This window comes from Patagioenas fasciata, chromosome 22 (genome assembly GCF_037038585.1).
Source record: "Patagioenas fasciata isolate bPatFas1 chromosome 22, bPatFas1.hap1, whole genome shotgun sequence".
Taxonomy (NCBI): Eukaryota; Metazoa; Chordata; class Aves; order Columbiformes; family Columbidae; genus Patagioenas; species Patagioenas fasciata.
The window spans coordinates 604,277-618,983 of NC_092541.1; the positions used below are offsets into that span (position 1 = coordinate 604,277).

Sequence of the window (14,707 nt, forward strand, 5' to 3'; positions counted from 1 at the left end):
TGAATGGCCAGTTGCAATGTGTCTCTTCAGCTAGTTAGGTAAATGTTTATATTAGCTTTAACCCACAATACCGCTTTTCCTGTTTTCCACCTGGTTTTCAGCTCTGATCTTCTGGGGGAGGATGAGCAGAACGCTCTGGTTTTCAGGTGTTATTCCCACAAGTCTCCCGTTCTGTTTGTTTTCTAAACAGGAGCCGCAGGGCGGCTGCGCCCACACGGGCGGAGGGACCGGGGCAGCGATCGCGTCCCCGTCGCCCCGTTCGCTGTCACGGCCAAACCCCCCGGGCCCAGCGGTACCTGCGGGAGCAGGTTCCGCAGCCGCACGCGGTTGTCAGATGCCGGAGCCACTCGATCGCCTCCCTCCCGCTCGGCAAACGCGATCGGCCCGCGGGCGGGACCGGCTCCGCCGCCCCTCGCAGCGCAGCCCCGCGGGGAAGGGCCCGGCGCCGCCTCAGCGCTTTCTCCCCCGCGGCCCCGCCCGCCGCCCGCTGAAGTTTCTCCCGCTCGCCGGGCGCGGGCGCTGCGCGGGCCCTGCCGGCGCCCTCCCGCTCGGGGTTTATCGCGGGCGGCCATCGCGGGGGCGGTGGAGCCGCATCCCAGGTACGATCGAGGCGGGGGAGGGCGCGGAGGAGCCGCCCGGCAGCGCCCCGCCCTTCCCCACGAGACCTCCCCGAGCGCGGGCGGCGAGGGGTGCTTAATTTGCATAACCACGCCCCATGCTCATGAATAACCAATCAGCCCCGCCCCTCCCGGCCGGCTCACCTCCGCGCGCGGGGGGAGCCCAGGGGCACGCGCGCCCGCCGCTTCCTTTCCCCCTCCCACCCGGGGGGCGAGCGCCGCTCGCGCCGTTCCCGCCCCGCCCGCTCCCTTCCCCCCTCCGCGCGGCGCAGCGCGCGCGCCCGTGAGGCGGCGGCGGCGGCGGGAGCGCGCTCCGGGGCGAGCAGAGCACGGCGGAGCGGAGCGGAGCGGGGGGCAGAGGCGCCGCGGCCGCCGCTCCCCGGGGGAGGCCGCGGAGGGCGGGCGGCAAGGGACGGAGCGACCGGCGGAGGGAAGGAAGGAGGGCGCTGTGGCAGCGAGGGAGCAGCGGCGCCGACGAGGAGGGGGCGAGACCGCCCCCTCCCCCCCCCCCCCCGCCTCCCGTTCGGGCGCGCGCTCCCGGCGATGTGGTGAGAGGGAGGCGCCCCGCGGCCGGTGCGTCTGTGAGGGGCCGCCGGGGAGCCCCGCCGCGCCAGGTAAGGGCTCCGCGGCCGCGGGGTGTGCGTGCGTGTGAGTGAGTGAGTGTGTGAGAGTGTGTGTGAGTGTGTGTGAGAGTGAGTGTCCGTGTCCCCGCCGCGATACAAACGGGAGGGGAGGGGGGAGCCGGGAGGGGGCGACGCCCCGCGACATGTCGGCGGGGAGCGGTGTCTGCGTGGAAATCGCGGCGGTGCCGCACGCGGGGGGGCCGGGCCGGGCCCCGCATCGCGCCGCGGGGGGGGGGGAGGGGGGCGCGGATCCCGCCGCCGTGTCCGTGACACCGGGCGGGGCGGGGGCGCCGCGCTGGGCTCGGCCACGGGCGTAAAACTTGCGGGAGCTGCGGGTCGAGCGCGGGCGGCCGCAGAGGTGGGGTCGGGGTTTCAGAAATTCCGTGTTTTTCAGTGAGAAATAAGGTGTTTTTAAGAGAGCAGCGTTGCAGGTATTTTCAAAATTCCCGTCTTTTCGGTGAGAAATGAGGTGTTTTTCAGAGAGCAGCACGCAGGCTTTAAAGGTGAGTGAATATTTCGGGTGCAGGTCACGTGCTGCAGGATCCAGACCCATCCCTTTGGCCGCTGCAAAAGGCGTTTTTCTGGCAGAATGGCCCCGTGTGTCCAGGGGCTGTGCTGCAGGTGGGGACACGTGAGGCAAACACCCCCCGGGGCGCTGGGGAAAACGGGGGTTAAACAGCCTCCTTGTTATTCCTCCCGTAGGGTGAGTAAGGAGTGTGAAGCCTAATGACACACGGTATCTTTCTGTTACAGGCGTGGGCTGGTTGTTGGGGGCTAAAATGTAAAAAAGACATGAGAGATGATGAGGCAGACAGGCTCCTCTCAGATGCGTGTTTCGCAAGGAAAAGACATTTTCATCCTCATCTGCGTCGGGAAGTTCGGGAGCATCTGGTAGACAGTAAACTGGCTTAGAGGATGATGCATCAATATGGATTTTAGGCTTTTATACAGGTGAAAATAGCGGGAGGAAAATGAAGTATCTGGAGAAATTAAATAAATGATGAAGGTTAATTAGTGGTGCTGGGGGGTGTAGCATAGCTACAGTGTGCTGAACAGAGTTAAATTGATCTTGAATTGGGAGAAGAAGAGGAAATACAGCAAACGTGCCGTGGAGAACAACAACAACATGGCCATGAAGCCCTGGTTGCAGCATTGCTCAGGTTGGAGCTTGGAATGGTTCCTTCAAAGTGCTAGAGCTTGGGTGTGTCTGGGTTTTCTCATTTAATCCGCAAAACTTAAAACGCCAAAGCATCCATTCCTAATGTATGAATTAAAAAGAAAAGAAGGTAGTGGAATAAGTGCCTTTTGGTGAGAACATACTGACCGGAGACACCTTATGTCTGGGATACTTTGTGTAGAGGTATGCTCAGCTAGAAAATGCGCGGTGAACATGCAGTCCAACATGAAAATACAATATACTGCAACTCGCCATAGTCAAAATCCCTTTTTGTTTGGCTCTGTGAACAAACTATAGGGGGAAAAAACCCAGTAGAACATCATAAGCCGCCTGGGGTCTGTGGCCATTATGACACTGGGGCTTCTAAAAAATGAACGAGTTACTTAGAGTTCTGTTGCTTTTTTGTAGTAACTCTCGCTAAACGCATCATTAATACAAAAGGCTGTGTGCTCTAAAATTGCCACTGGTTCCATGTGGGGGAGAGGAGGGGCAGGACGTGTCCTGCTCGGGTCTGCCCTCTGCTCCTGGAATGTCCAAGCGCGCTCATGTGCAGATTTAGTCTTGTAACTACAATGTGGATTGCTGCTTACATGTTCAGTGTGGATGGATGACTAATAGAGTTTATAAAATAAGCTACTTATCAATATCGATTGCGTTGTAGCAATTCCTGTCTTTTCTAGAGGTGGATCAGCCGAGGGGCCAGTAATGCCTGTAACTTCACGTTGTGAAATGTTAAAAAGAAATCTTTTGCTGTAAGAATTCTTCACGAAAGTCCTGATTTCTTGTCGTCTTGGTGTCTGAAGCTGCGGGTACACACAGCGATTCGTTCAACTTCTGAGGGTGGATTTTCTGTAGAGCGGGGTGGGAGGACGAGACGGCTTCCTTGGACATGCGGCCAGGCAGGTGGCTCTGAGGGTCGTTTCCTGACGAGGTTAAGCTGATTTTAAGAACTGGTGTAAAATCAGTGACCTCTTGTCCTCTCTCTCCCACTCTCTCTTGTACCAAGTGAAAGGCTTGAGCGGTAATTTCAGGTTGGCTTGTGCTTTGCTTCTGGTATAGTGAAGATGTGCCAAGCCCTAGGGATGTTTTTCAGCATCCGTAGAAGGTGCAGAAGCTGCGTGGCGGTACAGGACCCGGTGACGTTGCTGGTGAGGTCTGTGGGAGGTTCCGATGGTCTCCAGTGAGAGCAGAGCTGAGCCTGCTCCTTGTTTCCAATGACAATCTGAAGCCTTCATCTTGAAATAACGTGTGCATTTTAACTTTGAGGTAGATTGTCCGCCTGTTGCATTCGCTGGAGGTAAATCAGTATTTAAAGCTCGCTGCATCTGCAAGTATTTGCAGCCACGGAGTGAGCTACATCATTCATCTCTGCTTTGTTTGCCAACTGGATTTTATGAGCTTTAAAAAATAAATTCTAGTTACGTTACTTAGAATTATTCCAGTTCCGTTATTTTATGGGGCTAAAGTGCACTTGCTTGGTTTGCGTTCATTTAAAAAGTAATTAGTTTAAATACAAACCCTACATTAATTATAGAAGATAGTAGCTTGCCTTGTGTACTTAATGTGAAGAAGGGATAAACCGGGAATTTACAGCCCAGTCTTGACATTGTCCCACGTGGAGCTGATAGAGTTTGTTGAGGTTCTGATTAAGCAGCCCGGGACAGAAGGGTCCGGTTTAATGATGAGGGTGATGGACAAGTTGGAGAGGAATGAAGTTGTTGTCCTGGCGTGGAATTGGCTGTGGGGTTCTGGTGAGGGAGCAGAAGCTGCTTTGGTTGGTGTTGAATAAGAGTGCTGTGTGTTTTGGGAGCCGTGGCGGTGGAACCGTGGCCTTTCAGATCTTCAGAGAGGGAAGTCTTGGAATAATCCATAGAGTTCCCTGAACAGTCTGGGTCTCTTCCCAGGCAGCATTTATTATCTGTCTTTCCAAAATGTGTCAAATAAGCTAATTTATGCTGTGATGTGAGAAACTCCATCTTGAAATATACCCTTTCAGAGAACATAACCAGTGATGTTATATAGAAAGTATAGTATGCTTTTTTGACTCACATTTGGTTTTGTGCCACATTGCGTGATTGTTTGATTTCAAAGGAATCATTACTTATTCATGGTGTTTATAAAATACATGTAATAATTGGTTTTGTATGTGTTCTGTGTAAAGGAAACCTTGGTTGAAGTTTGTGGGTTCCTTTTCTTGCTAGGAGTGGAGGGCTTGCTAAAAACGTTGCTTTTTCAAATTTAAAATGTGAGGGTTTTTTTATTATTACTTCCCTCCCACCAATCCTTCTGCTCGAGGAAGGTGAGAGTCGCTCAGCTTTCCCACAGAGTAACCTTGGGTGGTGATCCTGAAGAGCCGATCCGGCGAGGGCGGGCGCTCCAGGAACGCGAGGCGGTGAGTTCAGCTCGCCGTGCCCGTCCGGACAAGTCTCCGCACGCCGGCGCCGAGGAGCCGCGCTGCGCGAGGAGCGGCGTGCGCTGCGCCAGCAGAGCCACCGACGGAGATGAATCACGCGTGTTGACATTTCAGCTGCTACCAGTGTTTGTTATTTATTTGTCCTTTATGAAAAGAACATATTGGTGAGCGCAGGAATATCTTCCAGAGCGCACTGCTGGCTCTGGTGCTGCTGGTGATACTTCTGGTTGGCTGGGGAGTGATTTGTTGGTGAGCTATTTCATAATCATCCTTTCGAAGTCTTGGAGCGACTTGTTGCTCGTGAGTTATTTGGTTGTACTAAAAAGAGTAAAATAAGCAGGATGTATCCAAAGGGAAGATCTGTGTGAAATGTCCTTTCACCACAAGCGGTTCCATTCATGTTGCCCCATTTCACATAAGTTGCTGAAAAGTCACCTGATTAGTGTTTCTGAGCTCGTTATGCTGATCAAAGCAGAGAAGGCTCAAAGCTGAGCTTGTTCCTGTGCTGAGCTGGAAGCAGATGCAAATAGCAAATGAAGTTCCTGTGTTGTCCAGGCCTTTCCAAAGCTGGGAGAGATGCAAACGGGCCTTCTTGCTCTTCTTCCCTCAAATTCCGTGATCTGGAAGTTTGCAATCTTTTCTTTTAGAGGAGGCTGGAGTAAGACAGGGGAGATTGGGTCGTCGTGATGAGGTATTTGTCTTTCCGTCCAGTTTTTAACTCTTCCCGTCTCTTTGCCGTTGAAGAGGTGACTTGGTTTTCAGAGACCTGCGGCACTTCGCAGTTTCTGTTGTGTGATATTTAAAAACTGGGGCTTGTGTGAATACGGCGCTGAGGAAATGCAGCGGAAGAGCTGAGCTGCATCTTGTCCCCTAACCTGCAGGGGTGTTTTAAGGTTACAATCAGACTAACTTGACAAAGCCGTTGGGGTAGAATTCCCAAGTATCAGTGGATGGGGTAAATGTGTGTTTTTTCTCTGAGTCCCACACCTTAATGGTGGATATTCTGTTGTCTAATTCTTACTTATATCAGCTTTAGTTGCTAACTGTAATGATCTCAAATTTGAGATTCGTAATGATCTCATTAATGAAAGAATATTTTGGATAAATGACTTATTATTTGCAGTACAGGTCACACTGGGTTTGTAGGCAGTTAATGAGAGCTGCCGGTATCACCGGGCTCAGCCACATGGCTGGGCAAGGTGAGCAGAATAATCCCATTTTCCTACCTTCCCCGATGCTCCTGCCCGGGGGTGTTTATGGGGCTGTGACAGGTGCGCTGGAGCCCGGCTTTGTGCCACTGATCTGGCCCAGCAGATTCTGGTGATGCCTCTTTCCTTCAATAGAATCAGCTTCTACCATCTTCTCTTTCTGGATTGATTTCCCATAGACTTAGTATTTAATGAAGAAATATTAAGAAGTAAAGGAACACCACGCAACCAGAGCGCGATGAACAGTGAAGTGTGCGTCTTTCCCGTTGCCGGTCCTTTCATTGACCTCTTGAGATGATTTTCCCCGTGTCAAACTGCCCGTTCTGGCCTGCGGGATTGTTCTGCGTTCAGAAGGTATTTTTTAGATAGTGGTGTGCTCTTAATGTTGCTGAGCAGATAATTGGGATGGGCTTAGGCAGGCTGCTGGGTCACAGTGCTGCGGAAGAGAAGCTTCAGCACAGGGGAGATTATCGGACAAACAGATAAACAACTTTCTATCCCTCAGGGGTTTGATGGAATAGAGTATGGAAGGGTTCCTAGAGATCAAAACCGGAGTAAAATATAGTGGTGATGGATTTTTAGAAATATGTGATGCTTGGAGCAAAGAGCCAAAAGGAGACCTGTCGAACTTTTAGGGGAGTTTTAAAGCAGAGCCAGCTGAGGGGTGCGAATGCTGAGTGGATACAGTGATTTGAATGACCCAAATTAATGTTTGTGCTTGTGGATTTTGTTGCCTTACTCCAGGCTTGCAGGCTGTAGAATGACCTATTAGAGAATGGCCTATTAGAGAGCAGCATAGGGAAAGGGAGCTGGGGGTCCTGGGGACAGCAGGGTGACCATGAGCCAGCACTGGGCCCTTGTGGCCAGGAAGCCAATGGGACCTGGGGTGGGTTAGAAGGGGGTGGTCAGTGGGTCAGAGAGGTTCTCCTGCCCCTCTGCTCTGCCCTGGGGAGACCACACCTGGAATATTGTGTCCAGTTGTGGCCCCTCAGTTCCAGAAGGACAGGGAACTGCTGCAGAGAGTCCAGCGCAGCCACCAAGATGCTGGAGGGAGTGGAGCATCTCCCGTGTGAGGAAAGGCTGAGGGAGCTGGGGCTCTGGAGCTGGAGAAGAGGAGACTGAGGGGGGACTCATTCCTGGGGATCAATATGGAAAGGGGCAGTGTCAGGAGGATGGAGCCAGGCTCTTCTGGGTGACACCCAGTGACAGGACAAGGGGCAGTGGGTGCAAACTGGAACACAGGAGTTTCCGCTGGAAGATGAGAAGCCACTTGTTGGGGGTGAGGGTGTCAGAGCCTGGCCCAGGCTGCCCAGGGAGGTTGTGGAGTCTCCTTCTCTGCAGCCATTCAAACCCCCTGGACCCCTTCCTGTGGAACCTCAGCTGGGTGTTCCTGCTCCGGGGGGATTGCACTGGATGGGCTTTCCAGGGCCCTTCAACCCCTCACATTCTGGGATTCTTCATATGACTTTATTTTTAAGGATATTTGCAAAATTATATGGATGTCAGGCAGTTGTTCTGTGCGTATAGCTGTATGTTGCTTAATCTGTTACTTTCTGTAGTTGCTTAAGTTAGGGTGCTTATTATCTCTTCTAGCAGCTTTTGCACTTCTAAGTAATCTTAGTTTAATAGCTAATTTATATTTTATGAAGGGAGAAATCTCCCATTTGATAATTTAATGAGGATTTTTTCCTCATATTCAAATAATTCTGTACTATTTAATTTTCAATGTAAGATTTAATTAGAAGACCCCAACTCAATTTTCTGCTCTTTCACACCGTTATGAGATACTGAGTTTCACAGTTAGAACATGAAATGTTTGCTTGAGATCTTAGTGAGCAGCTTCCCATTGGCACCGACCCTTGTTTAACACGTGTCTCAAGGCATCCTTGACTTTTTTTGCCATCAGGGATGGGGATTTAGTGCCACAGGCACCATTAAAGAAAGGAATATTGTTCTTTGAAGGCTTAAACTGTAATGGAGCTACATAAGCCCACCCGCTCGTTCTTTAGACTGGTGATATTATCTGTGTCTCGATTAAAAACTAAAGCAAGCAAAGGCAATGGTGACAGCAGGCAGTGCTCCGCCACCTCCTCAGCAGAGGTGGAACCAACCATCTGGCACTATGTGGGTAGCAGTTAGCCCAAAAAGTAATAACAGTGGGAGTTGTTGCCAGTTACAAGTTGTGATCGCAAGCCAACTGGTGCCGTTCTAAATCAGCGTACATTTCCAGAGACAAGGAGATGCAAGTGGTTATTTTAGCGAACCTGAGGAGTATTTCAGTCGCAGGGGTCTGGGCTGAGCTTTTGGTTGCTGGTGTTTGCAAGGAAGTGTGAGGGGAGTAGGTCCAGGACCAGGGGCTGCGATGCTGCGAGACCGCCACCAGGCACTAGAGCAGTGGGAATGGTGTGTTGGTGTTGGAGTGTGTAAGCCTCCACTTGCGCGGTTGAAACTGAGGAATTACGTTAGAAGAGTGAACAGTGAAGTGGTCTGTTGATTTGAATTTGACTTTGCCAAATGGGAACTGAAGTATTTTGGTTCTCCCTCCTTTGGCACCACCAACAAATCGCCGCTACCTGCTGTAGGATGAGAAGAACTTGGCAAGTGGGTGAAAAACTCCCTGTATTGCTTTTAGGAGCACGTGTGGTGGGGTGGCCTGTGGTATTTTTGTCTGCAGAGTTGGGCGTAGCATCAGCGGAACTGCTGTGAAGTGGATGCAGAACGGGCGAGCGAGTTGCTTGGTAACCTGGGTGACAGAATTGAGCGTGTACTGGTGAAACCTGTGGATGCCATCGGCTTTCAGGGCCTTGCAGGGATGGGAAGAAGGGATCAGATTCAAAAAGATACTGAAAAATTTGCAACTTAAAATATGAACAAATTAATTTCTCAGTGTTTATTCTGAATAAAAAGAATGGTCGATAGTGCGGTTTGGAGCATGCGAAACTGTAGATCTCCACAGTGAAAATGAAAGCCCCTCCATGTCGACTGCGTGCGTGCTTAGTGCGCACAGAGCAAGGGGCGTTCGGGGAGCTGTGAATCCGTGACTTTCCATATCTGGATTCTTGTGCAGACGGGCTCAGCCCTGGGGAGCGCTATGGATCGTGCAGACAGGCTGCGGACACAGGTTTGCCAAGGGGACTTCTGTTGTTCTTTCTCAAGTTATTTGGGTAGATGCTCCCACGTCAGCAGGAATGCCTTGTCTCTCTGCTGGGGGACACTGCCAGTATCCCCCCGGCATATCTATAACTGCAGGAGTCCTCATCAAGTCTATAGCTTTGCATTGCACTCTTCTTTGTGGGTATACCTGAGTATGTTTGTTTAGTTCTGTTTACCGAGCTGTTTCTATTCAGAAGTCTCGTTTCACAGAATCCCAGAACGTCAGGGGCTGGAAGGGACCTGGTGCAATACATAAAATAATGCTTCCTCGCTTTTCCCCAGACTTTCCTCGCAGAGGAAACAATCATTTTGGTTTCAGGTGGGTTGTGTACAGTGACTGTTGTAAGAAACAAACCCCAGCTCTCCTTGGCACTAAGGCTGACACAACTATGGCTGCAAAGGATTGCCGACGGTCAGGGCTGGCTTTGTTTGTGGGATTTCCCAAACCTGGGCTGAACTTTCAAATGGTTTCAGTTTTCTGAGTATTTTTGTATGTTGTGACGAAGGCATAAAATGGAAAACTGAGCTGAAGACCGTTGACTTGCATGTTTTCTTCTTCCTGATGTGCATGGTTTGCAATAAGAATAAATTCTGTAGCCTTTTTGAGCTCTGTGCAAGGCGCAGGGTCTGGCTCCAGCGCTTCAGTGTATGCAATAATAAATGTGTCTAGACCAAGCTTGGACGAGTTTAAAAAATAAGCCCATGTAACATCTATAATGTTATATGTGAAATAATCTTGGACACATTGTCATTGTGTTTGGGGAGAGAAAGCTTTCATGTTGATGTAGGACGTGCCTGTGTACAGTAAGGCAAACAAGGCTGTCAGGTTTTCTGGAGTGCCTGTGGAGGAAGGAGAGTTCAGTCGGTCTGGAATGACTGCAGATAATTCAAAGGAACTACGTCACTGTTATGGAGGAGGAGTGGGTTTTGTGTGTTTCAGATGCTCTGTGACACATCGTTGTAACAGAGAGGAGCTCGACAGAAAGCCGTGTCTTGTAAAAACCCGGGTTCCGGGTCCCTGCTGTTCGCTCTGGTGCCGGGGCGGGTGCGTCTGAAACGCTCTGCGAATGGACGTGATCTGATTCTGTTTTTGATAAAACACAAATAGGAAATGATTATTAAAAGTATAAATAGTAAAATTAAATTTGTGATCTTCTTCCAAATAAGAAACCGCTTGAAATATTCATCACTTTGTTTACACGTTTGAAGTGCCGAGTTTGATTGGAAGATTCAGTATTTATAGTTGGTTGCTTTTTAGATGAAGAAGTGTCCAGGTTTCATGTTGTGTTGTCTGCATAACTGTGAATCCAGTGTTTGCCTTTAGGAAATCGCTTTTATCCGTCCGCAGTTTGCTGGCGGGGTTTTACTAAATGACGTGTAGAAATATTGTAGGCAAAGCCGTGAAGCACTGCGGACGTATTGTAAGAAAGCTAGAGAGAGAACCTGAGCTTCTGTCAAATGTGGTCGCTTTGTTTTTTCTACCAGGGCTGTGTTGACTTCTGGTATAGATATCAGATGGTGAGCTTTTGCATGTTCCTCGCTACAGGAACATCAGGTTGGTTTTCCTTCCTTTATTTGTGCTGTTCCTCTTCCTCCTCCCTCCCCCTCCTCATCCTGCTGTTGTTTCATCTGTGCAGCACTGTTGAATTTGAGTATTGGGCCAGCGCTTGCTCTTTGGTCCCTCCCGTGCCCATGAGACGCGCTGGTGTTCAGCAAGGACTCGGTAGGGTCTGCTTCGCACCCCCGTTGATGTACTTTCTGTTCACACACGGTGACTCTCTGTGAAATCTGGATTGAAACCTTTGGTACGAAATGAAGCCCCTCGCCTTTCCATGCTTAAGCGATTTTTATGGTGCTTCTCATTAGTAATGGGAAGGGTTTAAGTAAATTAGCACACACAAAAACGCTCCTTCCCATTTCCCTTTTCCATTGACGTGGAAATCTTCACAGAACCCCGGGGTGTCAGGGTTGAAGGGCCCTGGAAAGCTCATCCAGTGCAATCCCCCCATGGAGCAGGAACACCCAGCTGAGGTTCCACAGGAAGGGGTCCAGGCGGGTTTGAATGTCTGCAGAGAAGGAGACTCCACAGCCTCCCTGGGCAGCCTGGGCCAGGCTCTGCCACCCTCACCATCAAGAAGTTTCTTCTCAAATTGGAGTGGAACCTGCGCAGTTCTGTAAGTCTTCATATCTACATTTTCAGGGTGGCATCCGAAAGCTCGGAGTTGTTGGCAAACAAGAGCAGGATGAAGCAGAGCTTGTGTATACAACATGGAATTCTTCTGCAGTGTGCTATATGCTGCGGTTTCAAGTGTGCTTATACAATGGCTTTATTTATAACTGCTTGTAGTTTAAACACATTGTCTTAAGTAGTCAGGCCTATTTTAAATATCACTTTCATACTTAATAAAAGATAAAAGGTGTTTAAATATGCCCTTCAAGTGCTTGTACATGTGTTCCCTTGCTGGGAGGCCTGAAGAAGTGACTCAAAGCGAAATATCCACTTCAGCAAAGCCACAGTTTTCCTGCACGAATATAGTTAGCCAGCTACCAAAACCAATTAAAGCCAAGTGAAACAAGCTGTCACTGAAGTCCCACTTTCATGGCTGTATTTCACTCAACATTTAACGTATCCTCTGTAGTGTTGGCGGATTTTTTGTTCGGTTCTTACTGAAATCCCTGTTAAACTTTGAGCCGCGTTGGCAATATTGGAAGAGGCGTGGGGTGTTCACAACTGCTGCTGCGTCCGATGGCTTTTCGGTGTCATGAGACCTGTGGGCCATTAGGTCTCCTCTCGCAGTTATTTGCTGACATCTGTTAAAATGTCAGTTAATTACAATAGGTCTCCCAACCTTGAATTAGTCTGGAAGGAAAATGTTTTTCTTGGTGTATACTTAATGTAACCCATCATTTTATGGTCACGTTGGCGTGTGTGTTATGAGCGCGGTACCCAAAGCAGCCAGTTAATAAATAATGACCGATCTGGAGATGGAGCAGAGAGGGTGGACAAACAGGCTGTATTGAGTGTTAATAAACACGCTATGGTGATTGGTGTCTGAAGGCGTTAGGAAGGCGAGGGCTTCGTAGCACTGGTCATCACCAGCACTGCGCTAGTAGATCAGGTGGGAATGTTGATAAACGTTATGAAGTTGTTGGAAAAAGGGATGCTCCGTCAATAGCGTGGAACTATTTCCCATTATTAGTATGGAACTATTTGTGAAGCAGGAAATAAGATGGAAACTGTGTGTAATTTTCGTATAAAAGCAGCAGTCTGAGTTGCTGAGGTCCCCCAGCGTGGATGTCATCTGGGTGCGACACCCGGGAGGGCTGGGCGTCTGGTGGTGCGTGTTGGTTTGGTTTTTAAGCCCGATGGGGCGAGCAGGGAACTCTTAAAGCACGGGAAAGCATGGACAGTTTTCTCTTGGGTTTTTCCCCATGGTTCCATTGGTGTTTGGCCACTTTCCCATAGTTATTTAGAGTGGTGATCACGAAGAAACTGTTGCCAATTTAGAATATGGTAGAGTGGCTGCTTGCTTAATACTGTTGAGAATCAGCCAAGACGCAGCTAATTATGGACCGGAGTGTGATGTTGTATGGTTTTATTTGTGGAATTCTTGATTTATCAATGGTATACGTTCCTATGTAATGAACTCTGTAAGTACAGTAATTATATATGGGAACAGATGATTCAAATCTTAATTAGAGAATAAGAAGTTGAGAAGACAAACTCTTTATCAAGATGGGAACAGGAGACTTGTTTTCCGGATTAGTCCCTAATAAAGTTAGGTCAGTTGTATTTACGTTATTATAATGTAAAGAACATTGCCATTTTCCCAATCTTTGATTTGTTAGCCGTCAGGCGTCATTAAAACACACATTTTGCTTACAAATGAATTTATGTGAGTTAGAACTGGAATCGAGACTATTTTTTTGTCACTATGTATTTTGTTTCCATCGTACATATGTGCGAAGAATTGAAACTGTGATCTTTATTTGATTTTAGAATAGCATCCAGGCTTACCCAATTGATCGGATGAATACCAGCTGGTGCGACTGACAGCCAAAACTAGAAAATAACCTCATTTAGCGATGGGAATCCCTATTCATGAGGCCATCTCCGAGCCTTTCTCCTTTCCAGCAGGACTGGTTGAGCAGCATGTTCTGATCACTGCTGTAGTGTATGCTTTGCGAAGACAGATGGTCACTGTGTTTAATGTCTGGGTATTAATATTCTGTTGATAAAAGTATGAGTAAGTTGTTAATTTCTCTGGGAAAATATAATTAAACTGTTGAGATCAGGGTACATGTGACCTATACTACGTTGGGTTTAGAGGCTTCAAATTCAATTAGATTTGCAAAATTGCTGTGAATTTTTACCTGCTTGCTTAGATTATGGGGAAAAAAACATTGCATTGGCTGCTTGAGGATGAGTAGAAAACTACTCTTATATCCACCCTGCTAACTGTAGTAGGTGAGGCTGCTCGAAGGTCAAGGGGCCCAAGACAGTTGGTTGGTGTTCAGGGGCTGTTTCTAGCGGGCACAAGATCGGAGCATCCCCACACGTAGGAGGTCAAGGAAGGGAGCCAGGAGACCTGCGTGGTTGAACAGGGACTGCTGGGTGTGCTCCAGTGGAAGAGGAGAGTGTACAGATCATGGAAGGAGGGCTGGCCGCTTGGGGAGAACATCAGGCTGTTGGCAGGGAGTGTAGGGAGGCAACCAGGAAAGCAAAGGCCTCCTTAGAATTCAACCTGGCGAGAGGGGTCAAGGACAACAGGAAGAGCTTTTTCCAATACGTGGCAGATAAAACTAACAGCAGAGGCACTGTAGGCCCACTGATGAACGAGGTGGGTGCCCTGGTGACAGAAGATCCAGAGAAGGCTGAGTTACTGAACGCTGCTTTGTCTCTGTCTGCTCTGCCGGGGGCTGTGCTGAGGATCCCGCACCGCTGAGGCCCCAGAGGCAATCAGGACAATGGAGGAGTTTGCCTGGGTTGATTAGGAGCAGTCAGGCGATCTGGACACCCATAAATCCATGGGTCCGGATGGGATGCACCCGTGGGTGCTGAGGGCAAGTGTAGAGTCCTGCATCTGGGCAGGAACAACCCCTGGTTCCAGTCTAAGTTGGGGAATGACCTATTAGAGAGCAGTGTAGGGGAAAGGGACCTGGGGGTCCTGGGGACAGCAGGAATATCGTGTCCAGTTGTGGCCCCTCAGTTCCAGAAGGACAGGGAACTGCTGCAGAGAGTCCAGCACCAATATACACACATGCGGGTACTGAAATCAGCGCTCTGGTCTTTTTCAGTAATTACCAAGATGTTTCTCGTGGCTCTTTGATGAACTTGCTATAAGTACATGGTGACAGAGCAAAGGGCCAGGGACTGAACTCTTGATTGAGTGTTGAATCCCTTCCTGGGAGTTGCGTTTGTGTAAGGATTGAGTTTATAAAAGAACCCCAAACACTAAGGGACTTTGCAGGGTTTTTGGTAGGCTGGAGGAAGGGCCTTGGAAGTGCTGTAGCAC

The 14,707-nt window shown here is 49.4% G+C and overlaps 1 protein-coding gene across 2 annotated transcripts in view; it reads left to right on the forward strand.

Moving 5' to 3' along the window:
- The first annotated feature begins 920 nt into the window (after window positions 1-920).
- The window catches only part of TANC2 (tetratricopeptide repeat, ankyrin repeat and coiled-coil containing 2), a 117,590-nt gene continuing 103,803 nt past the window's right edge, over window positions 921-14,707 (forward strand). Inside the window, exon 1 of one of the 2 annotated variants that reach the window (XM_065856314.2) lies at window positions 921-1,231. The gene's annotated coding sequence lies outside the window, so the exon portion shown is untranslated. The remainder of the gene's footprint in view (window positions 1,232-14,707) is intronic. The other variant, XM_065856315.2, reaches the window with a different exon arrangement.